The following is a 12,623-nucleotide window of genomic DNA, read 5'->3' as shown; positions in this document are numbered from 1 at the left end:
TTGTGCCAGTACCATGCTGTTTTGGCAACTGGGGCTTTATAATAAGCTTCAAAGTCAGGGAGTGTAAGTCCTCCCACTTCGTTTTTTCTTTTTTAGAGTGTCTTTAGCAATTCGAGGCATCTTCCCTTTCCAAATAAATTTGATAACTAGCTTTCCCAAGTCTGCAAAGTAGGTTGTTGGAATTTTGATTGGGATTGCATTGAATCTGTAGATGAGTTTGGGTAGAATTGACATCTTAATGACATTTAGCCTTCCTATCTATGAACATGGAATATTTTTCCATCTTTTAAGGTCCCCTTCTATTTCTTTTAGTAGAGTTATGTAGTTTTCTTTGTATAGGTCTTTTACATCTTTGGTTAAGTTTATTCCTAGGTACTTGATTTTTTTAGTTGCTATTGAAAATGGTATCTTTTTCTTGAGTGTCTCTTCAGTTTGTTCATTTCTAGCATATAGAAACATTACTGACTTATGTGCATTAATCTTGTATCCCGCTACTTTGCTAAATTTGTTTATTAGCTCTAGTAGCTGTATTGTCGATTTCTCAGGGTTTTCTAGATATAAGATCATATCGTCTGCAAACAATGACAGTTTTACTTCTTCTTTTCCAATTTGGATGCCTTTTATTTCTTTGTCTTGCCGGATTGCCCTGGCTAGCACTTCCAGCACAATGTTGAATAACAGTGGTGACAGCGGGCATCCTTGTCTTGTTCCTGATCTTAGAGGGAAGGCTTTCAGTCTCTCACCATTGAGTACTATGCTGGCTGTGGGTTTTTCATATATGCTCTTTATCATGTTGAGGAAGTTTCCTTCAATTCCTACCTTTTGAAGTGTTTTTATCAAAAAGGGATGTTGGATTTTGTCAAATGCTTTTTCAGCATCTATTGAGATGATCAATTGATTTTTCCCTTTCGAGTTTTTAATGTGTTGTAATACATTGATTGTTTTTCTTATGTTGAACCATCCTTGCATGCCTGGAATGAACCCCACTTGGTCATGGTGTATGATTTTTTTAATGTGTCTTTGGATTCGACTTGCAAGTATTTTGTTGAGGATTTTTGCATCTATATTCATTAGGGAGATTGGCCGGTAGTTTTCCTTTTTTGTAGCATCTTTGCCTGGTTTTGGTATTAGATTGATGTTAGCTTCATAAAATGAGTTAGGTAGTGTTCCATTTTCTTCAATGTTTTGAAAGAGTTTGAGTAAGATTGGTGTCAGTTCTTTCTGGAAAGTTTGGTAGAATTCCCCTGTGAAGCCATCTGGCCCTGGGCATTTATTTGTGGGAAGATTTTTGATGACTGATTGGATCTCTTTGCTTGTGATGGGTTGGTTGAGGTCTTCTATTTCTTCTCTGGTCAGTCTAGGTTGTTCATATGTTTCCAGGAAATTGTCCATTTCTTCTACATTGTCCAGTTTATTGCCATACAGTTGTTCATAATATCCTCTTATAATTTTTTTAATTTCTTCAGGATCTACAGTTATGTCACCTTTTTCATTCATTATTTTGTTGATATGGGTCTTCTCTCTTTTTGATTTTGTCAGTCTAGCTAGGGGCTTGTCAATCTTGTTGATCTTCTCAAAGAACCAACTTTTGGTGATATTTATCCTCTCTATTGTTTTTTTGTTCTCTATGTCATTTATTTCTGCTTTAATCCTTGTTATTTCTTTTCTTCTACTTGGTTTAGGATTGGTTTGCTGTTCATTTTCTAGCTTCTTCACTTGATCCATTAGTTCTTTGATTTTGGCTCTTTCTTCCTTTTTAATATATGCATTTAGTGCTATAAATTTCCCCCTTAGCACTGCTTTTGCTGCATCCCATAGGTTTTGGTATGTTGTGTTCTCATTTTCGTTCGTCTCTATATATTTAACAATTTCTCTTGCTATTTCTTCTTTAACCCACTGATTGTTTAGGAGTGTGTTGTTTAACCTCCAGGTATTTGTGAATTTTCTAAGTCTCTGATGGTTATTGACTTCTAATTGTATTCCATTGTGGTCAGAGAATGTGCTTTGAATAATTTCAATCTTTTTAAATTTATTGAGGCTTGTTTTATGTCCCAGCATATGATCTATTCTGGAGAAAGTTCCGTGAGCACTAGAAAAGTATGTGTATCCTGTTGATTTGGGATGTAATGTCCTGTAGATGTCTGTTAAATCTAATTCATTTATCAGATTGTTTAGGTTTTCAATTTCCTTATTGGTCTTCTGTCTGGTTGATCTGTCTATAGGAGAGAGTGATGTGTTGAAGTCTCCCACAATTATTGTGGAAACATCAATTGCTTCCTTTAGTTTTGCCAGTGTTTCTCTCATGTATTTTGTGGCACCTTGATTGGGTGCATAGACATTTACGATTGTTATTTCTTCTTGCTGAATTGCCCCTTTTATTAGTATGTAGTGGCCTTCTTTGTCTCTCAAAACATCCCTGCATTTGAAGTCTATTTTATCTGAGATTAATATTGCTACACCTGCTTTCTTTTGGCTGTAGCTTGCATGAAATATTTTTTCCATCCTTTCACTTTCAGTTTCTTTGTGTCCCTATGTCTAAGATGAGTCTCTTGTATGCAACATATTGATGGTTCATTTTTTTTGATCCATTCTGCGAATCTATATCTTTTAATTGGGGAGTTTAATCCATTTACATTCAACGTTATAACCGTGAAGGCATTTCTTGAATCAGCCATCTTTTCCTTTGGTTTATGTTTGCCATATTTTTCCCCTCTCTCTATTAATATCCTTTATTGTACCCATACCGAATCTCTTTAGTACTGAACCTTTCTCCAAGTCTCTCTGTCCTGTCTTTGTTTCTCTGTCTGTAGGGCTCCCTTTAGTATCTCCAGTAGGGCAGGTCTCTTGTTAGCAAATTCTCTCAGCATTTGTTTGTCTGTGAAAAATTTAAGCTCTCCCTCAAATTTGAAGGAGAGCTTTGCTGGATAAAGTATTCTTGGCTGAAAATTTTTCTCACTCAGAATTTTAAATATATCGTGCCACTGCCTTCTTGCCTCCATGGTGGCTGCTGAGTAGTCACTACTTAGTCTTATGCTGTTTCCTTTGTATGTGGTGAATTGCTTTTCTCTTGCTGCTTTCAGAACTTGCTCCTTCTCTTCTGTGTTTGACAGTGTGATCAGTATATGTCTCGGAGTGGGTTTATTTGGATTTATTCTATTTGGAGTTCGCTGAGTATTTATGATTTGTGTATTTATGTTGTTTAGAAGATTTGGGAAGTTTTCCCCAACAATTTCTTTGAATACTCTTCCTAGACCTTTACCCTTTTCTTCCCCTTCTGGGACACCAATGAGTCTTATATTTGGACGTTTCATATTATCTATCATATCCCTGAGGTCCATTTCGATTTTTTCAATTTTTTTCCCCATTCTTTCTTTTATGCTTTCATTTTCCATTCTGTCATCTTCCAGGTCACTGATTCGTTGTTCAACTTCCTCTAGTCTTGTACTATGAGTGTCCAGAATCTTTTTAATTTGGTCAACAGTTTCTTTAATTTCCATAAGATCATCCATTTTTTTATTTAGTCTTGCAATGTCTTCTTTATGCTCTTCTAGAGTCTTCTTGATTTCCTTCATATCCCGTACTATGGTCTCATTGTTCATCTTTAGTTCTTTGAGTAGCTGTTCTAGGTGCTGTGTCTCTTCTGGTCTTTTGATTTGGGTGGTTGGGCTTGGGTTATCCATATCGTCTGGTTTTTTCATATGCTTTATAATTTTCTGTTGTTTTTGGCCTCGTGGCATTTGCTGAACTTGATAGGGTTCTTTTAGGGTTTGTAGACCTATTGAAGTCCTTATCTCTAATTTATCAGATCTACAGCTTCGTGGAGTTCACTTTCTCTAACTAACCAGCAGGTGGCGTCCACGAGCCACCTGTTCTCCACAAGCCAGTTCTCCCCTGCTTAGCCTTTTTGGTGAGTGGGGGAGTGAGTCTTGTGGGGCCCAATTGGTGTACCAAGCTTGCGTGTGTAGTTGGTGTTGCCTGCCCTGTATGTGGGGCGTGTTTCTGGGCAGTCGGGGAGGGGGGGTGGCCCTAACAATCAAATCTCCCTGGTGATCCTAGAGTTTTAAAGCTGGTGCAATAGTCTAATCCTTCAGTTCAGTTCTGCCACAGTTTGTCTCTGCCACTGACCCACAAGTCCTTGGTATTGGCGTATGGCTCCTGAGACTTGCAAGTGGGCTCCTCTTCCAGGCTGTGCACCCTGGGTCCTCTGTTGAGGGATGACTGTGCTATGTCACAGATGAGTGCCGTCCCCTCAGGCAGTTCTGGGCTGCTGGGCTGTGTAGGGAGGCTCCCAGTCTGCTCAAATGATGGCTGAATGGGGCTTTGTTAATTCACACTGCTCCACTTTCCCAACTCTGGGACAATCAGCTGAGGTTGCAGGGAAGGCTAATGTCCACGCCCAGTTTTGTGGTGTGTGCCTGTTATTTGAAGCCCTTCCGTCACACTGGGTTGTGTGGGGCAGCTCTGGGCTATGGGGATGGCAATGGGCAGGAGTGTTTCCTGTCCACCAGGATGGTGGCTGTGAGCGGACACCCCCGTTTTCTTGGGAAGTTGTGGTGTTTAGTGAATTTTCTCAGCCACTGAATTATTGCCTTTTGTCTCAGAGCTCTCTTAGTTCTGCTCTTGACTTGACGTGCCCAAATTGAAAGTCTTTGAAGCTTTCTGTATTTGGCTTCTTAGAGTAATTGTTTTAGAAAAAGAAAAAAGGATTAAAAAAAAAAAAAAAAAAAGGGTCCTCCTCAGAGATCTAATGGGTTATTGAAATGCTAAGAGACAAAGCAACCAGGGCCATTAAGGAAAGGTCCACAGGGCAGAGAGATCGGCTTTTCTTCGGGATTTGCATATGCGCCTTAGGGCCTGAGCTCCGCCCTTCCCCTTTCTGTGTTCACCAGAACTCTAAAAATCCTCTGCTTTTATTTTGGAGTTTTTCGTGTTGTTTTTTTTTTTCTATGCCTGTCTCCTCTCTGCTGGGCTGGCTGCTCACAGATTCTCTGGTGTCTGGTCTCTGTCTATCTATGGTTGGAGTCTGGATCAGTAGAATGAGTTTCCGATAAGAGCAGCCACTGCAGTTCTCCCTTCTCCTTCCCGGAGCTGACAGCCCCTCCTCCCACGGGACTGAGCCTGGCAGGGAGGGGCGCGGGTCCCCTGGCCGCAAAAACTTACAGATTTCGCTGATCTCAGCAGTTCGACATTTTCATGAGTGTTGTATGAAGTATGCCCAAAGACAGATTGCTCTGTGGTGTCCAGTCCACGCAATTCCTGGCTTTCTACCTACTTTCCTGGAGGAGTAACTAAAACATACAGCTCACCAGTCTTCCATCTTGCCCCGCCTCATCCTTTGGTTTTTATTTGTTAGATCTGTTTTTTTCCTTCTCTCTCTCTCCTTTTTCCTTTAAGTTACCCTTACTAATACTCTTCAGTTCTGTGCTCTTCTCCAGACCTCTCTCTCCTTTCTTTTTTACTCAGCTGGTAGAGCTCCCTTTAGTATTTGTTGAAAGACAGGTCTCTTGTTGACAAATTCTCTCAGCATTTGTTTGTGAAAATTTTAAACTCTGTCAATTTTGAAGGAGAGCTTTGCTGGATGAAGAATTCTTGACTGGTAATTTTTCTCTTTCAGAATCTTAAATATGTCATACCACTGCCTTCTTGCCTCCAGGTGCCCGCTGAGTAGTCAGTACTTGGTCTTATGTTGTTTCCTTTGAATGTGGGGAATCGCTTCTCTCTCGCTGCTTTCAGAAGTTTCTCCTTCTCCTCAGCATTTGACAATCTAATCAGTATATGTCTTGGAGTAGGTTTATTTGTTTTCTTTTATTTTATTTTGCTTTAACTAGATGCCTTCTTGGAAATAAAGTAGGGGAATGTTTAGCAGCTTGGGAGAACAATTATTTGTACAGTGTCTTGTGAACGCTTAGGTCAAATATGATCAAGACTGAATAATTTATATTTTCCTATTGACAGTAAAGATGATTTTGGACTTTCTTTATGAAAAAGGAATTCTTCTGATAACTCCTTCCTAAACTAACACACACACTCAACACACACACATACACACACACACAGCTATTTAAAGGCCTTGCCTTACACTCTCATAGTGGATATTTTAAAGTGTAATGTATACTTGAGGTGATGTTAATGGTAACAATACTGGATGTATATACTCGTGATATATAGTCTTGATAATTTGAAGTCTTTTTGGCTGACTTCCTGTCAGACCTGATTATTTGATCATTGCTGTTTTTAACCTTGTAAATTGGCAGGAGATGCATCAAGCTTGCCATTTTCTTGTTGCTCACTTACGCTTGCTTTGTTAGTAAATCCGCGTAACCCAGTGCCCATAAATTTCAGTGCACTGTAGTGAGCTAGAAGAAGGGGATCTTGATGGCACTGCTGTCAGCCTGACCAGGTGGTGGAGTCCCTGCTTGCCTTTTGGCAACTTGGGCTGCCCATGGGTAATGTATGGCTATAAATGTTGGGGTTAGGAGACTAATGTCAATCTTATGATTGCAAAATCATGCATGGGTGAAAATACATTCAAACTGCAAGGTAGGCCGATAGATTTTAACATAACAGCTTATGAAAAGTTTCTTGATTTAGTTTCAGATTCTAAAAAAAATGACCACAATGATCCAACAATGCTATTAAAATATTTTTCCCTTTTCCAATTACATATCTGTATGAGGTCAGAATATCTTCATACACTTCTACCAAACAACATATTACATCAGATTAAATGCAGAAGCATATGCGAGACTCTTGCTGTCTTTTGGTAAGCCAGACATTTAGAAGATGTGGAAAAACATAAAGTAATGGTGAGTTTTCTCATTAATTTTTTTCTGTTTTAGAAATTATAGTTATGTTCATAAAAATATGCTATTTATGTTAACATGCAACATGCAATTATTTTAAAAGGAATTAATATAGATTTTTAAAAAGTTTTCAGATTTAATTTCTAATACAGCAAGTATCAACACATGTAATATATGTAAATAAAAATTCTTAAGGTCCTCAATAATTTTGAAGAGACCAAAAAGCAGAGAAAATGAATGTACTACAGTGACATCAATAACATGGATACATTTTATTAACATAATTTGGAGTAAAAAAGGGTTTTGGAAATCTATGATGATGTTTTTTTAAAGATTAACAAAGAACATATCATACAGACATACATATTTATGTGATAAACTACTAAAAATGTAGAGAGATGACAAATATATAATTCAGGATAGTTGGGTTAGGGGAAAGGAGCAGGGGTCAAATAGGGAAGGAGCATATATAGGTAGCTATAAATAACTGATGAAGTTCTAGTTACTATATGAAGGAATGAATGAATAAAATAAAACAGGGCCGTACATGGGTGCAATATGAACTATTACAGTTAATCTAATTTTGTAATATGAGATTGAATAGAAAAAGGGAAAAAAATGATTTTGGGACCCAGTGAGGTAGGTGAAATCTGAGGCAAGTATTTGTTAGCAGCATGTACAGATGGATTCTGTTATATTCTATCAGAGAAGGCAGTGGTTGTGATGTTGGAGAATGCAATCTGCAGCAATTATCTTGGACTGCTGAGTTAGACCAGGGCTATCCTGGGAAGGGGCAGCCCTTCTTGTGTCTCCTGTAAGGGATAAACTGAGGCAGCTCAGACCTAGCATCAATGAGTGAGCCCCTGAGACTGGGCCATTGGAAGATTACTCAGGGATCAAGTGGGTGGGAGCCTCCCAAGGCTGTCCCCTCCCCTTTCTCCCGTGCTCCCTTCTCTACACTACCAAGGTAGCCTCGGGTCCTTTGACCTTTTGTTTCCATTTATTTTCCTATACTTTATGAATAGGTGTTACAATTACATATTTCAGAATTCAAAAACAGTAAAAGGAAATATACAGTGAAAATGCTCTCCTTCCATCTGGCCACCCAGACAGTTCTCTCTGGTGTTATGAGTTGATTGTGTTAGTTTCAGAGATTTAATATGTATGTTTGTGTGTGTATCTCAACAAGCATATACATCTTTTCCTGTCCTTTGTTCACAAATGGTACCAACCTATACATATATACACATGATTCCATACTTTCTCACCTAACAATTTATCTTGGAGGTGTTTCCATATGAGTACATAAAGAGCTTTGTCACTATTTTTAACAATTGCATGATTTTCTGGGTACATATGTCTTATAATTTATTTAACCTGTCACTTTTTAATAGATGTTTTGATGGTTTCCAATCTTTTGATGTCACAAACAATGTTGCATGGAATAAATAACCTGGTACCATGTAATTCCCACATATTAGAATATTTTTAGGATTAATTCCAAGAAGAGAAAACCCTTAGTTCAAACAGTTTGTGTATTTCTGATTTTGAGAGATACTGCTAAATTGCCTACCACAGGAGTTGTACCAATTTGTAGAGAAGGGAGCATGGGAGAAAGGGGAGGGGACAGCCTTGGGAGACTCCCACCCACTTGATCTCTGAGTAATCTTCCAATGGCCCAGTCTCAGGGGCTCACTCATTTATGCTAGGACTGAACCGCCTCAGTTTACCCCTTACAGGAGACACAACAAGGGCTGCCCCTTCCCGGGATAGCCCTGGTCTAACTCAGCAGTCCAACAGAATTGCTGCAGATTGCATTCTCCAACATCACAAACACTGCCATCCTGATGTGTTAGAATTTTTTTTATTTTTTGCCAATCTGAAGTTTAAAAATGATATCTTGCTGGGGTTTTTATTCGTATTTCCTTACTAAAAGTAAAGTTGAGCATGTTTTCCTATGTTTAAGATGCATTTTTATTTCTTTTCTGTGAACAGTCTGTTCAAATCCTTTGTCCATTTTTCTATTGAGTTATTGATTTCTATTCCCCTTTGTGATGAACTTTGAGTTTTCCTGATATTTGTCTTTTGACTTTTTTCTCATGGGATTTTGTGTGTGTATGTGTAGTCAAATTTGTCTTATATATGATATACATACACACAGGCATATATGTACATATTTTTTAATGCCTTTTGGATTTTATTGTCATAGTTCAAAAGGGCTTGATCTTATATTAATTTTTTTCCTTTTATTTATTCCAGTATTTTTATGGTTTCTTGGACTTCTTCCATATAAATTTTGATTTTCTTGGTATTTTTCCTGATGTAACTCATAAGGCATGGGTGTTACTTCATTGTGCCCAAATGGTTACCCGGGTGTCCCAATACTATTTATCAAATAACCCTTCTTTCCCCACTTAATAAATAATCCATCTTTCCCCTCTAATTTGAAATGCCACCTTTAAAAACCAACCATATTTTGTTTGTATTTAATTCTATTTCTATTTCTGGATCTACTGTTAATTTCCATTGATTTCTCTACCCCACATCTGTACCACATTTTTCGTACTGTAGTGTAATAGTGGTTTTTTTTTTCCTGTTTGTTTTTTGTTGTTGTTGAATTTTATTTTGAAATAATTTCAAACTTACAGGAACAGTTGCAAAAACAATACAAACCCCATACACAGAATTCCAGCATACACCAACCCCCCTCCACCTATACCCTAGATCCACCAACTTTAACATCCTGTCACTTTACCATTTCTTTCTTTCCCTCCCTCCCTCCCTCCTTCCCTATCATCCATCATCTATAGCTCTGTCTTCTGAACATACGAGAGCAAGCTGCACACATCCTTGAACAAACAATATAATTCACGTATACATTTCCCATGAATAAGAACATTCATCTTTGCAATCATGTTAAGCGCAGCTAAGAAGTTCAAGAAATTCAACATTGATACAAACCTTACGTTCTATATTTCATTTTATTCTTATGTCCCAACTGTGTCCCTTTGAGCTTCCTCTCCTCCATCCTCAGATCCCATCCAGGATCATTCTTGGCATTTGATTGTCATCTATTTAGACTGTCTTTTTTTTATTTTTTCAAATGTGGAAACATATATACAGCATAAATCTTCCCATTCCACCCCCTCCCAAGCATTCCTTTAGTGGGATTAATCATGTTCACAATGTTGCAATGCCATCATCTTCCTACCATCCATTATTACAAATTTCCCCTCACCCCAAACAGAAACCCTACACTCATTTCTTATTAATTCCCCAATGCCCCTTCCCCCACTTCTCATAACCCATACTCTACTTTTCATCTCTATGGTCTTATTCTCTGATACTTTCTTTGTGTTTACTGTGGGGCTTAAATTTAACATCTTAAATCTATAACAATCTTGTTTTCTTTGATATCAACTTAATTTCAATAGGACACATAAACTATGTTCCTATTTTCCTCCATTCCCCCACCATTATGTAGTTCTTGTCAAAAATTACATATTTTATATTGAGTCCAAAACCACTGATTTATCATTATACTTTACATCTTTTAGATCCTGTAGGAAGTAAACAGTGGAGTTACAAATCAAAAATATGGTAGTATTGGTATTTATATTTACCATGTGATCTTTACTGGAAATCCTTATTTCTTCATGTGGTTTCAGTCAATTGTTTAGTGTCCCTTCCTTTCAGCCTACACAAGTCCCTTTAGCATTTCTTATAGGACTGATCTACTGGTGATGAAGTCCCTCAGCTTTTGATTATCTGGGAATGTTTTCATCTCCCCCTCATTTTTAACCTCCAGGTGTTTGTGAATTTTCTAAGTCTCTGATGGTTATTGACTTCTATTTGTATTCCATTGTGGTCAGAGAATGTGCTTTGAATAGATTCAATTTTTTTAAATTTATTGAGGCTTGTTTTATGTCCCAGCATATGGTCTATTCTGGAGAAAGATCCACGATCTTCTCTATTGAGAAGAATGTGTATCCTGGTGATTTGGGGTGTAATGTTCTATATATGTCTGTTAAATTTCTCTATATCGCTCTCTCTTTTCTTTGTTTCTCTGTTGGTACGGCTCCCTTTAGTATCTGAAGTAGGGCAGGTCTTTTATTAGCAAAATCTCTCAGCATTTGTTTGTCTGTGAAAAATTTAAGCTCTCCCTCAAATTTGAAGGAGAGCTTTGCTGGATAAAGTATTCTTGCTTGGAAAGTTTTCTCTCTCAGAATTTTAAATATGTCATATCACTGCCTTCTCACCTCCATGGTGGCCACTGAGTAGTCACTACTTAGTCTTACGTTGTTTCCTTTGTATGTGGTCAATTGCTTTTCTCTTCCTGCTTTCAGAACTTGCTCCTTCTCTTTGGTATTTGACAGTCTGATCAGAATATGTCTTGGAGTGGGTTTATTTGGATTTATTCTATTTGGAGTTTGCTGGGCATTTATGCTTTGTGTATTTATATTGTGTAGAAGGTTTGGGCAGTTTTCCCCAACAATTTCTTTGAATACTCTTTCTAGACCTTTACCCTTCTCTTCTCCTTCTGGGTCACCAATGAGCCTTAAATTTGGATGTTTTATTTTATCTATCATATCCCTGAGATCCATTTCAGTTTTTTTCTCCATTCTTTCTTTTGTTCTTTCATTTTCCATTCTGGGTTTCTCAAGGTTGCTGAGTCGTTGTTCAGCTTCCTCTAGTCTTGTGCTATGAGTATCCAGACTCTTTTTTATTTGGTCAACAGTTTCTTTTATTTCCATAAGGTCATCTATTTTTTTATTTACTCTTGCAATTTCTTCTTTATGCTCTTCTAGGGTCTTCTTCATGTACTTTATATCCTGTGCTATGCTCTTTTTCATGTCCTTTATATTCTGTGCCATGCTCTCATTGTTTGTCTTTAGTTCTTTGATTAATTGCTCCAAGTACTGTGTCTTCTTGGATCTTTTGATTTGGGTGTTTGGGTTTGGGTATCCATATTATCTGGTTTTAGCATATGCTTTAAAATTTTCCATTGTTTTTGGCCTCTTGGCATTTGCTTTACTTTATAGGGTTCTTTTAGGATATGAAGGATTCTTGAAACACCAGTCTCTAATTTGTCAGATCTACAGCTTGGTGGAGTACACTTTCTCTAACTAACCAGCAGATGGCGTCTGTGAGTCACCTAGTCCCCTCCAGTCAGTTCTCCCCAACTTTGTCTTTGTGGTGTGTTGGGTTCTGATTCTTGTGGGGTTCAGTTGGTGCACCAAGTTTGGGTGTGTTGTTGGTGCTGTCCACCCTGAATGTGGGGCGTGTGTCTGAGCAGTTAGGGAGGGAGGGCAGCTTTAATAATCAAACCTCCGAGGTGTTCCTTGAGATTTAAGGCTATTCCAAGAGTCTAAACCTTCAGTTCAGTCTCACCACAGATTGTCTCTGCTGCTGCCCCAGAAGTCCTTGGTATTGGCGTATGGTCCCTAGGATTTCCGTGTGGGTCCCTCTGCCCAGCCATGCCCTTCTTAGGGCCTCTGCTGAGGGACGGCTGTGCTACGTCACAAGTGTATGCCATTCCTCAAGGGAAGTTCTGGGCTGCCAGGCCGTGCAGGGGCGTTCCCAGCCTGCTGTAAGGATGGCTGAATGGGGCATGTTAATTTCCCCCTTTTCGTACAGCTCCACCTTCCCAGCTCTGGGACAGTTAGCTGTGGGTGCACTAAAGGCAACTGTCCACGCCCGATATTGTGGCAGGTGCTCGTGTTGCTGGAAACACTTTCTGTCACACTGGGTCCCTTGGCGCGTCTCTGGGCTGTGTTGCCTGCACCAGGCAGGAGTGTTCCCAGCTCGCTGTGAAGATGG

General features: G+C 38.7%; 1 pseudogene; it reads left to right on the top strand.

Annotated features, from left to right (window-relative positions):
• LOC119532763 overlaps positions 1–12,623 on the top strand; it is a 36,828-nt pseudogene that overhangs the window by 22,957 nt on the left and 1,248 nt on the right.

The sequence above is a fragment of the Choloepus didactylus genome, chromosome 4, assembly GCF_015220235.1.
Source record: "Choloepus didactylus isolate mChoDid1 chromosome 4, mChoDid1.pri, whole genome shotgun sequence".
Lineage (NCBI taxonomy): Eukaryota > Metazoa > Chordata > Mammalia > Pilosa > Megalonychidae > Choloepus > Choloepus didactylus.
Note: the sequence above shows the minus strand (reverse complement) of the source record. Positions and strands in the feature narration are given on the sequence as shown.